This window comes from Ochlerotatus camptorhynchus, unplaced genomic scaffold (assembly GCF_037179485.1).
Source record: "Ochlerotatus camptorhynchus isolate MF236.1 unplaced genomic scaffold, CSIRO-AGI_Acam_v1.1 ptg000442l, whole genome shotgun sequence".
Taxonomy (NCBI): domain Eukaryota; kingdom Metazoa; phylum Arthropoda; class Insecta; order Diptera; family Culicidae; genus Ochlerotatus; species Ochlerotatus camptorhynchus.
Genome location: NW_027040928.1, coordinates 54,234 through 67,405, shown reverse-complemented (window position 1 = coordinate 67,405; position 13,172 = coordinate 54,234). Strand labels below are relative to the sequence as shown.

Genomic DNA, 13,172 nt, shown 5'->3' with positions numbered 1-13,172 from the left:
ATCGACTTTCATCAACCGCAATCGCTTTGATCTGCAACAGAACGCACCCATGCGAAATGGACCTACCCCGGACTGGCAACATTGGCCGGGTTCTACAAAAATAACCGTGAGCCAAGCCTATGCCATGGCAACACCGGAAACATCAACAGGATGAGGTCATTAAACTAATGATCCTTCAAAAGGTTCTACCGACCCACCCCACACCGATACGCACGCTCTCCACAGTCATAATGTGAGGCAAAAGCGAAACATGCAAGCACAGAAAGTTGGCATCATTGCGGTTAGGAACGACGGGCACGGGGCACTGGAAAGCATCATCCGGCAACCAATCCACTAGCCGTGAAACGAGAAAAACGAAGGCCGACTTCATCACACGCAACAGAGAAACAGTGGCACGGATGATGATGACGTTCCCTTTTCACGATGTAAGTCCTCTGATGATGGTGCTTCGGCTCTGCTGTGCCAAAGACAGGAAGAAAATCTGGGAATACCATGTCAGCGTCGTCGTCGTCGTCGTCGACGATTCACAACCCGGAAGGGCTATTGCGAGGAGAGAGGGTAGGATGCTCTGACAGGGCATTCTATCAGGATTTAAAACTCTGACTCGGTGCCGCTGCTGCAGACCGGGGGATATGTTTTATTTACGAACGAGCTGCCACCACCGAGGTTGCAACAGAGTATGATGAAAGAAGTAATGAAACTCTTTGCCCAGGTAGTTAATGGAGATTTTTCCTGACGACATGACCCGCATGCATGCAACGTCATCACTGACTGGCGTCGGGCGGGGGTGGGGGTGACGGCTTCTATGTGATAAAACAAACTGAAATGTCCGAGTCAATATTGGCGCTGAGGCTGGGCTATTATCTGTGTGAAAAGTCTACTGCTGTCGTCGTGGTGGACGGGGTCAAATATGGGCAAATGCCAGTGTACGGACGGCGAGGTTGTCTACACTTGTGGTGATGTGAACGTACTCCTAGAGATTGTGGCAATCTGAGCTGATGCTATGCATGAATGATTTCGGCATCATCATGAGGGGGAAACGATCGATACTTTTTTAAGCATAAATTTTTGTTTGTTGTTTTATCTAGGAGGTTTTCGGATGTGACGATGTAGTTGTTTTAACATTTCTTAGCCGATGCACTCCCACACTAAGGTCACCCTTGAAAGAATATGTAAATGTTTTTTGCTCATATCTCTGCCATTTTACGACTGATTTTCGATATTTATAGATCATTTAAAAGGTATTGACTGAAATTTAATTTGTATTTAACTGGTTTAAAACATTTTTTTTTTTTTTTTTTGAGTGTTCACTCGGCTGTCGACAAAAGCAGGCCACTCTCGATGTGTGCTACGCGATCGTCTGTTTACACGGCAGCAACCATTGTGTGGTCCTCCTCATTGTTCTTCATCAGCAGTTCTTTTGGTCGATGCGTCGTCGACTTTGGAAAGCAACGGTTTCGTGATGAGTGTGTGAGTGCTGACCACATTTTGCGTCCATTGCTGCAATGGACGCGCTCTGACCCTCGTTGGCGTACAACAATTTGCCATACAATGAAACTACTGGAAGCGGCTCCAGTTCTGATGGAGGAGGCTTTTTGGATAGCAGAAGATAAAGTGTTTATTGTGTTGTACCTTTTGACTATAGCTTTAAGATGTATTGTATAGTGACCAAGAATCCTCGGCTCTGTTAAGTTAATTCGGTTGAGCCTTATCAAATAAATCAATAAACAAAAAAAAAAATAAAACATTTTTTTCAATTTTTGTGTACTGAAACTTGTCCTAAAATTACAATATTTTCAAAAATTTCAACATTAAATATTTGTGACAAATTTTTTTTTTTCAGTATTGGGTTGGCCACAATTTTAAAATGAAAGTGGTAGTAGAACTCTTATTCTATACCCATCAAGATAAATTTGAGGAAATTCGGTTTAAAATTTTAAAATGTGCTATAAATCAATAAAATATGATCAATCTTTTAATTTGGTCAATCCTCTTAACAGAATCCCGTTATAAAGAGCTTTTTGAGTGTGTTGATTTATTTCCCTTTAATTCCGTTATAATTGCCTACCTTTTGAACAGATACTCGTATTTCGTCGACTACTTGCAGACTTCATCAGTGCCAAGGCTAAAGCTGGGCAAATTTTAATAATGTAAAATCAAATTTTGTGACCGTAATTTTTCTACGGTGTGGAACTGCGATTTTTTCATTTGGAAAACTTAAAAGCAAATAGCCTGAAATGACCCCCTTTTTAAACTTTAATGGCGCCAAAGTGTTCAGCAGACATTTTTACACAAGAATAACAAATCGAAAAAAATCGATATGTTTCGATTAGGAGATATTGAATTTCAAAGATAACAAGTTTTTAAAAACGATTCATTACACCAACATTCTGTTAGTATATTCTTTAAAGTTGCTCAAAACGAACAAATCGTGAGTATGCTCAAGACCATCGTTTTTTTTTCTGCAGTGTTGCCATCTTGTGATTTAAGCAACTATTATTCAGTAATTCACTTTTTTTTATTATTTTGGGGTCTTGAATGCCTTGACTTATACATTTTAAACTCAAATTACATAACTTTTACGGTTTATTAAATTGCCTGGTGCATTGTATGTGCTAATTATTGTTTTAGTTTTGTAAAATATTCAGTTTTTGGAAATAAATAAAAATGTGTGAACTTCTCTTGGACTTACACTTAACTTTTATTGAAGACATTTCATTGACTATATTAAATTTCAAGAATAATTTCATGAATCTTTTAACAAGATTAATTTTGACACATGTTGAATCAAATCAAAAATTTGTATCCGCATCTGAACATGACAACGTATTCAAATCAACCCTGTTCTCGGCTGTAGTTGTCGCTGAATTCTTTTCACGATTTTCAAGTGTTGCATGATTTTCAATCATAAAACACTAGACAGAAATTTGAAATGATCCCATTAGTGAGATGAGAGCTGCTGAGATTATCCAATGGATCACAGCATTTCCTACTATATGGTAGTGACTGCAAACCTAATCTGAGCTTATTTTGACACTACTCAAAATTCTCTCTTAATAAACCTTTCTGTTATCAAGTCAGTCATGATAATAGTTGTTTGATTAGAAAATTTTAGTGGCGCTTCCACGTAATTTGCATACTTTATTTTGATTGCCTAAGTTTCAACTGCCGATTAGTTCTGCATATTTTTGTGTGATTATGCTCAAATTTAAAGTTACTGTATGTATAAGATATACTATATGCCGAAACCTGCATCCTTTTCCAGTATCCTGGGCATGTTAGTATTATTATATGAAAAGTAATTACTAGGATGTTAGTTATTGACTATCAAAAAATTGTTTCCTTCTTTACATGGCTACACGTTTTTTTTTTTGATTTATTAATTCATTCAAAATTAATATTTCAAAAATTACAAGATGGCAACGCTGTAGAAAACATCAGATTTCACCATTTGCTAATACATGAAGTCTACTAGATGTGTCTGATCTTCACCTTATACACACAGATTTGATCGTTTAGAAACAAGTTTCAAAATTATACCAACATTCTATATCGAAGCGTTTTGAGATCGCAGTAGGCCGCGCGTAGAAGCTGACGTGTTTTTCTTTTGCTGCGTATTTTTTGTAAGCGAATTAAACACATTTTGGCTTTAAATTTGTTAATTTGTGTGCTGAAATTTAGTTTCAAAGTTATCATTTAGTGATATATCGTGTTTTGCCTGTGTTTGCCTTGAGCGGCTCGGTTGACCTTGAATCTAACCTCCAAAATATACAACACAGATTCAGTTCAATTGTTCATTGCCTCCTGGGAGCCCAGTTCTCCGAGTTTGGATGTTACACTTTCGTTGTGTAGTTCTATTGAGAGATAGGTCCGGTTGGTGAATTAACCCGGAAACGTGTTGATAATGTGTCCGTCGCGAGTTTTGGTGGTGATACGGTGGCCGACGTTGAATCAACAAGTTTTTCGGTTGCAAAAGTGCTCGGCTGCTGGTCTCTCGCCGGTGTCGGAGATTGCGAGCAATATGAAGTGTTCCTTGGGAAAACACTAGACGCGAGCCTCCTCCCTGACCATGACAAAGCATGAAAATTTGTGTTCGTTAAAGGAAGTATTATGACAAAGGTACATCACGAAATTAGATGCAAAGATTAGAGAAAATCAAAATTACCTATGGATTAGAGGATCAAATTTACATGGTGAGACCAGTCCAAACACATTTCACAATTAAAAAAAAAGTATATAAACTAAATTCGTGCCAGGTTTGAAAAGAATATTTTCGAGCTTGGAAGCGTGTACCGTATGCGTGATAATGTTTGCACCATTCAGCAATTTCAAAATTTAAAAACAAAAAATCTCAAAAATGTCGTTTTCGAGTTTTTTTTACTTATTCAAAGGGGGGATGTTTCTCAGAGTCTTAAACTATGTTAATCATAGGTCGAGTTTCCACTTGCTGCAATTACGGCCTCCACACGCTTACGGAATGCACGGCAGGTTCTAATAATGTAGTCTGGATCCATTTTTCTCCAGGTACGGGTCAATGTTTGTCTGAGGCTTCCTGTACTCGGGTGGCGTTTAGAACAGGCCTTGGCCTTCATGACGCGCCATATTGAGTAATCCAGCGGATTAAGATCGGGGCTGGATGGCGGCCACATATCCTTCGCCCAGAACGGAAGATGTTCCTGCAACCACTTCTGAGTGTGGTTCGAGGTGTGGCATGGAGCCCCATCTTGTTGAAATACAACATTTGGCTTCGGACCGTACTGTTCTTTGATCCACGGAAGAACATACTTACTTAAAATCCCGATGTAGACCTCCGTGTTGACCTTGTCGCCTTCTGGAATGAATACCGGGTCCATTTTTTTGCCATCGGTAGCCACCAATCCAAACACCATAACGCTAGCAGGATGCTTGGTCAGGTACACGTTCTTGTGCTCGTCGGCCACGTCTTTTACCGGAAGAGAACTAATATACCGGTCGGTTCTGGAATTTGATACGGGATCGACGGTAAGCATTCTCTCAGCGGTGAACAGGATTAACGGATTTTTTCGCTTAAGGAAGTTCAATATTTTCTTGCATCGTTCGACTCGTAGCTCCCAGATGCGGTTGGTAATCATGTGAGTTTTTTTTCCGTGCCCTCGACTTCGCCCCGCAATCTTCCTTTACGATCTTCCGTGCCGTAAAGTCACTGATCCCGTGTTCCTTTGCCATTTTCCTTATTGAACGCACTGGATTCACCCGAATCTTCCTTTTGATAGCAGCGATAACCCTCGGAACCCGAGCTGGTCACCTACGCGGATAGTTGTTTTTTTCTTTTCTCGGTGTAGGACCCTTTTGACGGTCCACCGGGACACTCCCACGTCGATTGGAATGTATTTTGCGACATTTGCGCGTGGGACAAATCACGAATACGTTGCCACTTCGTTATGGTGCAACTGTCAAACTAAGTAAATCATTTTTTTATACACAGCCTACTACGGTATAAGCTATAGTTTACGTGCATGTAAATAAAACCAGGGCATTGTATGCACAGGTGAAACGGGAACCTTATTTGTACGATGGTGCAAACATTATCACGCATACGGTATTTTCAAAGGAAGGCGCCAAAATTCAACTTGGCTGAACAGGAAACACAAATTTCTATGAAAATATGTACTTTTGAGAATTTAAACCCAGTTTTCTAAAAAAATGTGCATGCTTAAAAAAATATACCATCACGTATGGATTCAGCAAGGTCCAGTCTATAAAATTTAAGTCTATTTTTCAAAGGATGGAGCCAAAATCCAACTTGGCTGAACAATAAACCCGAACTTCCATCAAAATACGTATTTCTGTGAATTTAAGCTCGGTTTTCACAAAAATTCAAAAATTTTAACCTGATGTATGCAAGATCATTTCTTTAAAGTCCATGTTTATTTTTAAAATATCAGAGCTGAAATTCAACTTGGCAGAACAGAAAATCAAAGTTTCTATAAATATACGTACTTTTGTGAATTTAAACTCGGTTTTCTCAAAAATTGAGAAATTCAACCCTCACGTATTTTTCAAAGATAGGAACCAAAATTCAGTTTGTCAAAACAAATTTCGATGAAAATACCTACTTTTGTGAATATTGAGCAGGTTGGTCATTCACGTATGGATTCAGAAAGTTCCATTCTATAAAATCAAAGCACAAATTTCAAACGATAAAAACGAAATCCAACCTGGTTTCAAAAAAAATCTACCATTACGTATGAACTCACAAAGGTCTATTCTATAAAATCCAAGCCTGTTTTTCAAAAGACGGATTAAAAATCCAACTTGACTGATCAAGAAAACCAAATTTCTATAAAAAATACGTACTTTTGTGGATGTTAACCCAGTTTTCTCAACAATTGCGCTTGCTTAAAAAATAAATTACCATCAGGTAAGAACACACAAAGGTTCATTCTTTAAAATCTCAGCCTAATTTTCAAAGGATATGAACCTCACATGAACGAGGAAGAGGTCTAGGGGAGCGTAATCTATGTTAAAAGTTAGTTAAATCACTTCAGGAAAGCTCAGACTAACATTAAATATAATTCAATCACTCAACAGAAAAGTTGGGACTCCCTAAGGAAGGTATTGAACCACTTTAGAAAAGGTTGGAAAATTTAAGCTTAAAAAAGTTCCGGTTCTTTTCGGAAAACTTTTTACTCTTTTAGGACAGCTAGATGACCTAAACAAGATTGTGGCCTAGCCAAATGCCAAAGCAGTGAACAAAAATGTGGGGCTCACTTAAGAAAATGTCAAACCCATTTGGTTAAAGTTTGGATTCAGATCGACAAAAGTTGAATCCATGCAGGAAACCTTGGATTCATTTAGGAAAGAGATTAAATCAGCTAATGTGGCCTCTCTCCATAAAATGCGAAACCAATTCTTTAAAGCTGAGGTTCGGATGTTGGATCACTTCAGGAAAGCTTTGACAACTTTTTTAAGGATTGAATAACATAACAGAAAGGTTTAGACTCAGTTAAAAAAATGTTGGTGACTTATTTGACTCAGTTTTGAATCTGCTTTGAAAAATGTCACCTCAATTAGGAATTTCCTCAGCGGCACAGGTGGTGTAGTGGTAAGCGTGATTACTACGGGGGAAGTAAAGCCGTTGGTTCCCGGTTCATGAGTTGATGAGTCGATAGGTAGGGTCCAGGTGTGGGAGCTGCCTCGCTGGCGTCGGTAGGCATTGGTGCTCAGCACGGAAAACGAGATCGACGGAAAACAAAACAAGGAAAAAAAAATAAAAAAGAGGAATTTCCTGAATCGTTTCTGATTTGATCTCACTTCTAAAAATGTTAAACCAATTTTGAAAAGATTGGATTTAGCTTGGAAATTGTTGAATCACTGTAGAAAATAATTGAATCATTAAGTAGCATTGCAGCACGTTTGTAAGTTACGAAATTTATATCGAATGCAAAAATCGAGCGACTACGGTGGGCTGGGTACATCGTAACAATGTCGGGCAACGATCCAATGAAATTGGATCTTGGTAGCGACACGACTGGAACAAGACGAAGATGTGCGCAGTGAGCAAGGGGGATCGATCAGATTGAAGGCGGCTTACCTAGTGAGTTGCCAAACAAGATTAGGAATGAGTTTGATAAAATCCGTTTTCAACAACTGAAACCGGCTGATCCGGTTTCAAAGACCTGTTATGCCGTACCGGCCCAGTACCGACTTAAGTAAAAATTCTGTAAACGAACAAGGTTATATTCTACAACATAATAAAATCTAGCAAAGCGAGTATCCATACCCAAATGAAATAGTGATGCTCGAAAAAGAATAAACACTGATTTTTTTTTTATATTTCCCCCTTTGTGATATTCCTAACTTTTAACAAAAAAAAAACTTGAGATTTGTTCCGGTCTTAAAGGAATAAAAAAAATCTATATCAATCTTAACTGGCCAATATGTTGGCCTTATTTTTGCAATCTGAAAAGTACCCTAAGATCGTTCGATCTAATGACCTTCGAAAAACTTTCTGCAACTCAAGGAAATTATAACTTGATGCTAGAGCATTTTTCAAGAATCCTGAAAACAAAAAACAAAAAGAAAAGAAAATTATTCTGTTGCTGGTTACATTGCCCTGCCTGCGACTATGAACAAACATGAAAATAACATCTAAATTTTCAATTGAAACCCTGTGATGGGAACAAGGCACTCCTCACAGTATGGGAACGGAAATCAGCCTCATGAATTCCAGCCCAACCCGTTGCTTTAATGCCTCAACCGAAATTAATTATTTCCATTAGACCCTCAACCTTCCAAGCCTTTTCCGCCGTGCAAATCCCGTCATTCATCTTGCCCTCCCAGACCGGATCCACAATCGAGTATTTTGCATACTTTCAACCTAGGCGCCCGCGAATAGGAGCGAATTAAAACACGTCGCCTCGATGGTACTTGTGCGTTGTTTGTTTATGTTTTAATTATCGTAATGAGTGCTGCTGCTGGTGCTATGGGTGCCATTTTGGAGTTGTTGTGTTACTAAACCTTTCAACTTCCCCGCTCGTTCCTCATGCCCGACATCTTCAGTCCGTGTTGGAAAACAGAAGTCCCTCCATAGTTCACGACAAACCAAAGGAGTCTGTGTAAACTTGTTGAGATCCTGCCACCGCGGAGCAACCACAGACTGAGACCTGAGCTGTGAAACTCTTTACGCACACTCTGTACCGGTCGTACCTTTTGCACCCCCTCAAGGGAAGAGCTCCTAAAAAAGATTGTGTTAGCAAAACAAGCTGCAAACAGCACGATGTTTTTTGCTTAATTGAAAATTCTGTTGTTTGGCTGACTTTCCACAAGTCACGAAACGGCATAGTGTGGCGAGAGCACGTTGCCCATTTGGTATTGCTATGCGTGTTGAGGGGCGCAAAAGATGTATACGACGGAACGAATGGTTGGAATTATGTACATTTTCCAGCATTCACATTGAGGGAAGGAACGGAGCAAAGGAATATTGTCGAATTTGAATTTCGATTCGGGTTTTCTTTGCTAGCTTAATCAACTAGTGGACAATCATTAAGGGACACAAATAAAATCTGTTCCATTTAGGATTTGGTCGCACAAAATGGGTCGTTTCTTCAAGAGGAAATAGAATACAAACGCTACGGGTATCATTTTGTAGGTTTTTAATTTAGCTTTAAGGGAAAATACAAGAAAAACTAATCGTCAGCTTTTCGAATGAATTTTCGAACTTTTCGCTGAATACCTCCCATCATGTCTGGCACAGTAGTCAACATTATCTGCCATCTTCTTCCACCACTTCTCCAAATAGTATGATATTTTGATAGATTTGCCACATTTCTTCAATTTACGCTTAATAATTACCCAAAAATTTTCGATTAGACGAAAATCTGAACAATTCGGAGGGTTAATAATGTTTTCAATAAAATCGATATTATACTGCTTATACCATTCAATGACATCCCTGCTGTAATGGCATCTGTTGTTTTCCCGTTCTAAATCTCCCTAGCTTTGATTATTTAATGTGTTTGACATCACCCCGCGTTCGTGTAAGTTTTTCGTTGCCCAACCTCTTGTCGAGTTTGAATATAGGGAAGTACGTTCCACTACCATATTGGGGAGACATTTAGTGGCAGGCGACGGGACTGGCTAATGATAAGAAGTTCTCTCTCGTAGAGTTTTAGGGTATGCGTGAGCTCTACCATTACTCTGAGTGACTTTCTTGAGTGTGAATTCATGGGTATAATGGGGAATTCCCGTTTGGTCGTTTAGTTGAAAGCTGTCTTGAACGATTCTTTCTAAGAATTAATGGACTCGCCCTTAGGAGAGTCTCATCCGGGCAAAGTAACATTGGTATAGTCTCCCTTGTGGAGTGGCGCTTAAGCCACGCGTATTTAAGGTTTCGCCGTCCATGGATTGACCACTTCAGGTTTTCGACGTGGATGTGCAGGATCAATTTTCTTTTCTTGTCTTCCGAATCAACTATTTTAAAACTTCCACCACTGAAACACGTGTACTTTCAAATCAAATCTCTGTCAAAACATTTCAAATCCTACCACTAGAGCCGCTGCTATAGAATAAATAAATTGTCCGGATTCCAAGTGGACCAGACTGTATAAAATGGCCGGTATTTCTGATTGCAATATTGTTGTAATACCCATGATAATTTCAATTCCAAGATTGCAGATTATTTTCAAAATGGATTATTCAAGATGTCTGTAGATTTCTAAAATGGTGGGTCGTGGATAAAATGTTCGATCTTTTTGAAAGAAATGTGATTGCAATTGCAATGAATATTTAAATTAGAAGATGGTGGCTGAACTTCAAATAAATGCTGGATGAATTTCAAAATGAAGGATTCATGATAGTGGGTCTTTGATGAACATGTCAATGCCATGTTGTTCAGTGGTGCTATTTCAATGACATTTTAAATTCCAAAATACTGGATTAAAGATGGCCGGTCTTATACAAAATGGTCGATCTTTCTGACTGCAATATTGATGTAAACCATGGTCCACTTAGTAGCGGAACAAATTGTTTTGCTTATTACAGCACTTCTAGTGGATGTTTTTGGAAGCTTTTGACGTCTGTTTGTTGACAACAACAATAAAAAAATTTCTCAATTCATAAAACTTTCTTGTTTTGGAGACAGTCACCATGCAAGATGAACGTAGAAAAAACAACAAGGGACAACCCTATGGGGTTGTACGCAATGGTGACGTAGAACTACGTGGTCTTATATAATAAATCTTATTTGTTAACTGCAGAAGGAGATTATTTTTTGTGTAGGAATAGGAATTTGAGCGGGGTTCTCCCTGTTTATACTCTTTAGTATGACTCGCTTGACATAAATGGCCCACAGTGACTCGAGAAGAGCTACTGATTCCGATCAATAGCGGTGCGGCTTCTTCCTCCTTCTATGGCTGCTCATGTTGGCTGCGGCTCACAGGCAGCCTTTCGTTGTGTACTGGAGAACACCACCACTCACCACGCGGTGATTGAATAAACACCGTTTGGTGAGATCGAATGGAATTCACTTTGAAATCTGTGTTAGGGAAATCGCTTTTTGCAGGCAATCGGTGATAATTTTAACTATCGTGCAATTTTCAATAGTGAAATTTGGAAAAATGATAAAGTCTTAATTTTAACAGATTCGTTTATAAAGAATTAAAATCGATCATCTCTGGATCAAAATCAGACCCCATTTTGATTTTCAAATTGCATCCCCAATGTTGCCTTCAAGAACATGGTATGTTAGATTTAAACATATCTATATAGAGCTGGAATTAGGCGCAACAGCCTTTGTAAACAATGACTTCTCTCGATGATTTTTAGGAATGTAAGGCACGCCCACACAAACCAACATTACCGTCGGGTAGGGGAAGTCTTGCCCTACCTGATGGTGATGTTGATTTGCGTGGGCGAGCCTTGATTTTCAAGACATCCTCGAAAGATGTCATTGTTTACAAAAGCTGTTCCACCCTAATTCCAGCTCTATCTTGATATGGGAACTGACATCCGAAAGATGACCTTGACAAATGTCCAAAAACTACTCTTTTACAAATTTATGGTGGTCCTGAAAAGGACCGTTTTGTCGTGATGGTTGAGTAATGCTGAGCTATTAGACTGTTAAACACATATGAGGCTGGACGCGCTTGGCATAGATAGCCCACAGCAACTCACGAAGAGCTTCTGATTCCGATCAATAGCGGTGCGGCTTTTTCTCCTTCTTTGGATGCTCATGTGGGCTGCCGTTTGCTGATTGCAGGCAGCCTTTCGTTGTGTAAGTACTGGAGAACAATGTTGAACACCTTGCGCCGAAAGCACTGCTGCTGCTGCTGATGCCGACGACCGGACACCATCACCCACGGTGAGTGGACTGAATCCGATCAGCGGTTGAGGGTAGCCTTGATAGCTAGCGGGTAGCCTTTTGTTCTGTACTGAAGAACACCACCACTCACATCGCGGTGATTGAATAAACATAAAATCTGTGTTAGGGACAGTGTTGGAAAAGTTCACCAAAACTCACTATGACTCGCGAACTTTTCCCTTGGTAAACTTCGTGAAATATCGCGATCTTTTCCAACGCTGGTTAGGGAAATCGCTTTTTGCAGGCAATCGGTGATAATTTTAGTTATCATAGCAACAACATTCGTGCAATTTTCAATAATGACAATTTGAAAAACGATAAAGTCTTAAATTGAACAGATGCGTAGAAATATCTCTAATCGATTGGTGATAGAATTATTGAAATTGGTCCAGGAGCAGCTGAGTTATTAACGTTCAAAATCTTTCATAATTTTGTCACATGTTCCATTTTCGGTTTTCACAAAGTGTACCCCCATATAGAGATCACTGACGTAGTCCTACGTCAAAAACCGTGCAGTCACCCGAAAAATCCATCGTGGTCCGCGTCCAAGCTGGCTTAAGTGTTGAATTTTCCTAGGCGCGTGCTCAAAACGTACAGGGCAAGCTTGACGACGAATCGGAAGCCTCAAGGTAAACGCCGGAGTGGAACTGCCAACCTTCAGCTCCATAGAAAGGTCATGAGGTCCATCAGAAGCAACCCAGGTGTGTCCGATAGCGATTTGAGTTAACAGTTTGATGCCTCCCATAGTACAGTGCAGCAAATCAGCTCCCGCGAAAGCTAACAGACATACCGCATCAGTAGCCTACCAAATCGATCACTCAAGCAGAATACTGTAGCTAGAACCCGTGCTCGAAAGCTATAAGACAACCTGTTGATCAAGTTATGAGTGATGAAACCTATGTAAAGACTGACTTTGGACAGCTTCCATGACCAACATTTTACAAGGCAGGTGGTGAGGTGACCGAGGAGGTGACCCTGCAGATTCAAATGTGTTTTGCGGATAACATCGCACGCAAATATATGATCTGACAGGGAATTTGCAGCTGCGGGCAGAAGACAAGGGTTTTCATCACTGAGAAAATGATGAACTCGGAGGTTTACAAAACTAAATGTCTTCAGAAGCGAATTCTATTCCAGTCACATGATGGTCCAGTGACATTTTGGCAGGATCTTGATAGTTGTCAATACAGCCGGGAAGTACTACAATGGTACAATAGCAACGGAGTCCAGTTTGTTCCGAAAATTCTCGAAAACGCCCAATTGTCCCCAGTCATCAAAACGGTAGCTCAGATGAAAAATTTGTGGGATAAAATCGCCAAAACAGTAGACGAGA

General features: G+C 39.7%; 1 protein-coding gene across 2 annotated transcripts in view; it reads right to left on the bottom strand.

Annotated features, from left to right (window-relative positions):
- Positions 1 to 13,172, bottom strand: part of LOC135711780 (neuronal acetylcholine receptor subunit alpha-7-like) — a 321,984-nt gene that overhangs the window by 307,813 nt on the left and 999 nt on the right. The window lies entirely within an intron of this gene.